The following is a 5,357-nucleotide window of genomic DNA, read 5'->3' as shown; positions in this document are numbered from 1 at the left end:
CACAGAGCTGCCTGCAAAGCCATGTGCTGACGAGCTGGCATGCTGGGATCACCAGTCCAAGCTGGTGCCAGAGCTCATGGGTCTGGCTCCCTAGACATCAAGTATCTCCTCTTAAGAACTGTGGAGAGCTAGGCAGAACTAGGGAGAGCCAGGCAGCTTGGCTGGTGTGGTGGAAGCAGCTTCTCTCCAGCCCCTGGCTGCATGAGCAGGGCAGAGCTGTGGCTCCAAATGGCTTGATTATGCTGATAAACATGAGACGATTAAAATTTCATGCCCTACCTGATTCACTAGACACAGTGCACCTCAATAAGAAATCAAGTTCCTGGCTCGGCGCCCATAGCACAGTAGTTACAGCGCCAGCACCCAGCCTGGGCCTGCTAAACAACAACAACAACTGCAACAAGAAAATAGCCAGGCGTTGTGGTGGGCGCCTGTAGTCCCAGCTACTTGGGAGGCTGAGGCAAGAGAATCGCTTAAGCTCAAGAGTTTGAGGTTGCTGTGAGCTGTGATGCCATGGCACTCTACCAAGGGCAACATAGTGAAACTCTGTCTCAAAAAATAAATAAATAAGAAATCAATTTCCTCTCTGCTCTGCCAGGCTTCCAAGCCAAAGGCATAGCATGTTCTGGTGTACTTTACGGTGGCAGGGGGTAGATTGATCAAGAAAATTCCCAGTACAGTCACTGTTCATGAACAAGCATCTGAGTCATCCATCCACTAGCTCCAGTGTTTTATAAATGGAATCATCCTATGGCTCCAGAGTCACTGGGCTTCGTGGGTTTAGAAGAGGTCAGATACATTCACCCTATAGAGCTTTATTAGACACAAGTTATAGGCACCATGCCAGGAGCTGTTGGGGCCATATGTCACCCCCTGACATGAACTCAGAGTTTCATGAGGAGACAGGCAGAAGGTGAGGGACTAGGACAGCCCCCGAGGCATCCCCTAACTTCTGCGTAAATCAGCACCACCTGTGCAGAGGGTGGGTGGATTAAACTACAGAATTGGCCTTGTTTCGGTTGAGCTTTGTTTGTACCTGAGAGAGGGTGAGTATGGTGGTGGCTCTGTGGTTTGTGTATCTTGCCTCCTTAGCAGGGAAGCTAAAAGCATGGACCACAGCAGCAGCATCACAATGGGTTTCTAAACTCTGGAGCAGCACTCATCCACTGGGGTTAACTGTTTTCACTTTTCAATGAATACCCTTCTGGAAGATAAAGCCCCACTAATAATCTTAACTCATTGCAAATAAGTAATCATTATTACCTCTCAGAGAATAGCTATAAATATGTTGAAACGTGGAGAATATGCTGGGTGCAGTGGCTCACATCTGTAATCCTAGCACTCGGGAGGCCAAGGTGGGAAGATTACTTGAGCTCAGGAGTTCCAGCCCAGCCTGAGCAAGAACAAGACCCCAGTTTCCACTAAAAATAGAAAACCTAGCCGGGCGCTGTGGCAGGTGCCTGTAGTCTCTGCTACTTGGGAAGCTAAGGCAAGAGGATCACGTGAGCCTAAGAGTTTGAGGTTGCTGAGAGCTGTGATGCCACAGCACTCTACCCAGGATGACAGAGGGAGACTGTCTCAAAAAAAAAAAAAAAATGTGGAGAATTGAAGGAAAGGCACGTGGAGAGGAGGTGTCTGGCAGCTGTGCAGTGAAATATTTTGAATAGGCAGAGGAAGTCATAAAAAGCTGGGAGTAGAGATGTGCCAAATAATTCCCACAGTGGTGCTGGCTCTGTCCCCTGCTCTCCCACAGACTCCTAGTTGGGTGACTTAACCAATCCTATTCTTCCTGTGCCACTCCCGAAAATCACACCGATTAGAGATGCAGTGAATTGGTAGCCAAATATCCTAGGGAGAGTTGGGAAGGAAAGGAAAGGAGTAAGCATTAATCATTTCAATCTGATTAATCTGCATAAAGAAAATGAACATTTTGATTGGGGAAAAAAGGTAGGGATTTCTATAACTACATTTGTCAAACTACATTTTCAGTCCATTTCAGACAAATATCACATGTGTATAAAGTGTGTAAAACACAATAAAAAATTACTAGAAAAATGAAAGGAAATAACTAAAGATTTGCAAATACAAACCCAGATTTTACTAAAAGATTCAACAGATTCTATTTATTAATAAGTTTAACATACAGTTACACTCTGATAAATATAATCAGTACAAACATAACATCAGGAAAAAGAAATGAATTAAAAAACTGCACATCCATTGAAAGTATGCGGTTTTATATGTATTGAGTTGTTTAAAACAGAAAGAATGCGCTTGTGTAGGTAATTTATATACTTATAACTTTTGATCATTTCACAATTAAACCATCATGAGTGAAAAGAAGATTCTCTATATGAAATGTATAAATCATCCTTTGACTAAACACCATGTATATTAATAAAGTCTTTACAGTGACAAAATAACCTAATCTAAATTATATTAATTATATATGTTAATTAACCTAATCTAAATTATATTACCAACAATCCTGTTTGCAGATGTTTCTGTTTTATTCTGTTTTGTTTAGGTAATACTAGCAGTAGAGAAACCATCTCACAGAGGAATGTCAACAAATATTTTCATTTAAAGTATTCCGATTTCAAAATAATTTCCATAAATTCAGGACATTTATTTTGATTTTTTTCCCAAATGAAGCAAGTGATACTGTACTATCTTTCCAAAATATCTTCAATCCTTCATCTGTAGCCAGTTCCAACAATTTGTCCTATAAAGTGAGTGTTGAATTTAAATGACTTTTTGTTGAGTTTCTTCTGAGACATTCTTAAGCATTATATCACGTGTGCATAAAGCGTGATCACTTTTCACGGATGTGGGGGATGTGGGATGTCAAGAACTTCACCTCAATAACTGATGACTGTGGTGAACTCAGGGAATACACCATAGCAATCCACAAAAGCTCTGTTCATCCATGCTTCTAACTTTTGCTTTTGCCTTCAATTTTGTCTGAGGTTGAAAAACACATGTCACTCCTCCCTTGAGTGAAAGTATTAAGATCATTAAAACTTATATATTTAAAAGCTGGGATCTAACTTGTTTCTTCCATCGCAGGAAAACCCAAGCACTCCTGAAGTTCAGAAAATCTCAGCAGGACTTTTCCCTTGGATATAGCTCAACAGCCAGAAATGATGATTCTCTGTAACCAGCTGTTATGGCTGCTGATAATAAAGAGACAATCTTGAACTTAACACATTTTACAGTTTTTACTTGTCACCAAGGACACTTTGGCTGATTTTTTTTTTTTTTCTAGCAAGAGTTTCTCCATGAAAGCTGCAATGCATTATTTCATATTCTGGTAAAAACTGCTTAATCTGATAACTCCAAGATGTTTTCCAGTCATTGCAGCTTCACTGACAGAATTCATATCTAACAAAACCTAAAATCCAAAACACTTCTTTGTAATCCTTCCTATATAATCCTTCCTGGCGGTAAGCTATTTGGAACTAGTTGTGTTTGTGATGATGATGCCATGATAAGGGATTCTCCATATTACCAATGTAAGAAAATCATACTAAAGAGAATTGCTATTTGACAATATCTGTGCATTCACCAAGTTGTAATAAACAAGGCTTTGCTCGTCTGATTTGTTCTGTAAGTTGGTTTTCCATAACATTAGCCAGTTCTTGAATACTTAGAGATACACGCCTTTGGGAGATGGTTCTTGAGCTACTCTTTGCCCCAGATTCACTCAATGTTTTAAACAAACATCTTTGATGCAGTTTTTTAATTGACATATACATGTATATATTTTTTAGAGTTTCCAAGTGTCACTTTGTAAAATGTACTTGAGGCACTAATGTCACATGTAAAATATTAAACATTTCTGCTCTCAGTCTTTTACTTTGATGCTGTTCTCTACTCATTATCTCAGATAATTATTTCAGTTTTGCCTCTTGTATTTGCAGACCCCGCTTACGCTTTGATGACTCCATTGCTTCAGTAGCCAGGTCATCTCCACACAGTAACACCCTGTGGTTTAGCCTTTCATTATCATTCATGGTCCCAAACTCAATATATGAGAAATCACACTTTGGAGAAAAACTAGAACTAATGTTTTAGTCTGCATTTCCCCGTATCACTTCATTTTACTTGGTCTTCAACTGTGTAAACAAATAAAGGAAAAGGTCAAGTGCATTTGCCTAAAGGTGAGATCTGCTTAGCTGCTATGTCTGATGGAAGGTCAGATGGATTTTTTTTTTTTAATTTACACATTTCAGGTGTATGTTTGTTTTGATGATAAGATTTGATAAATGAGATAGCAGTATGCCTCATACCTCTAGTAAGTAAGGTGACATGTATTGAATTGTTCTTGCTAAATCCTTAGCAGTAATTCCTCTCCTACAGAAGCCAACATGCCTCCATAATACATCAGGCAAAGGAGAAACAGCATTAAGTCTGAGAGGTGATCTCGAATTTATCTAATAAATGGTTACCAATAGTCCTACGGAATATTTCTTTCTGATAGACACTGAATCTGAGAATGAGAACTGGGATCTACACCCATTTCTGTCAATGACCAACTGCATGATTTTTAACCAGTTGTTGACCCTCGCAAACCTTAGGTATCTGCAATGACATAAATAAATTATTAAACAAACAAACAGGGCAAACTACGTGGTGCTTATGTTTCTGCCCAGCTCTACAATTCTGTAATTCATCCATCAAAAGACAACTCACATCCTAGATTTAAAACCAGAGCCTAGGGTCAACCAACAATGTATAACAGTGGCATCGATAAATAGGTGTGATACATTCGATTCTATTAGAGCTGTGTTTCCCAGCCAACCCCCCCCACCCCCCATAGCTGATGAACGCATTCCAGAAGGCAGCAATAGCATCTGCTTCCATGTCTGGTTTGATAATTAATAAATCATGTAATGGTTTGGTACATCTTACCTTTTAACACAGGGCAGTCTCAGACTCCCTGAGTATGGGTGCAGTGAGCACACTCAGCAGAGAGGGACGTACAGATCCCCTCCCCCTGCTCAGCATCTCAGCCAAGCACCCCTGTCCTCTGGGGAGTTAGACTGTCACACACTTTTAAATTGTTTTTGTTCTTAGAACTATATTGTTTAACCCATCCCCATAGTGGACTGTTGGTTTGGAGAAAAGAAAAAGTGATACTGAAATCCACAAAATGAATAAGGAGTTTTAAATTTTATTTCTAGAGGTTCTCTATCAGACCACAACTGTATTTCTCTCACTAAAGTTCTAACACAAAATGTCAAGATGGCTCTGGATTTAAAAAGTAAACGTTGAAAAGACAAAATATAGTGACAATTATTTCTAATTTACTCTTCATTTATCAAAAGAGGGAGGACTATCCACGTCTGTAACAT

The sequence above is a fragment of the Nycticebus coucang genome, chromosome 4 (assembly GCF_027406575.1).
Source record: "Nycticebus coucang isolate mNycCou1 chromosome 4, mNycCou1.pri, whole genome shotgun sequence".
NCBI lineage: Eukaryota > Metazoa > Chordata > Mammalia > Primates > Lorisidae > Nycticebus > Nycticebus coucang.
The sequence above is the reverse complement of the archived record's forward strand: the minus strand, read 5'-3'. Positions refer to the sequence as shown.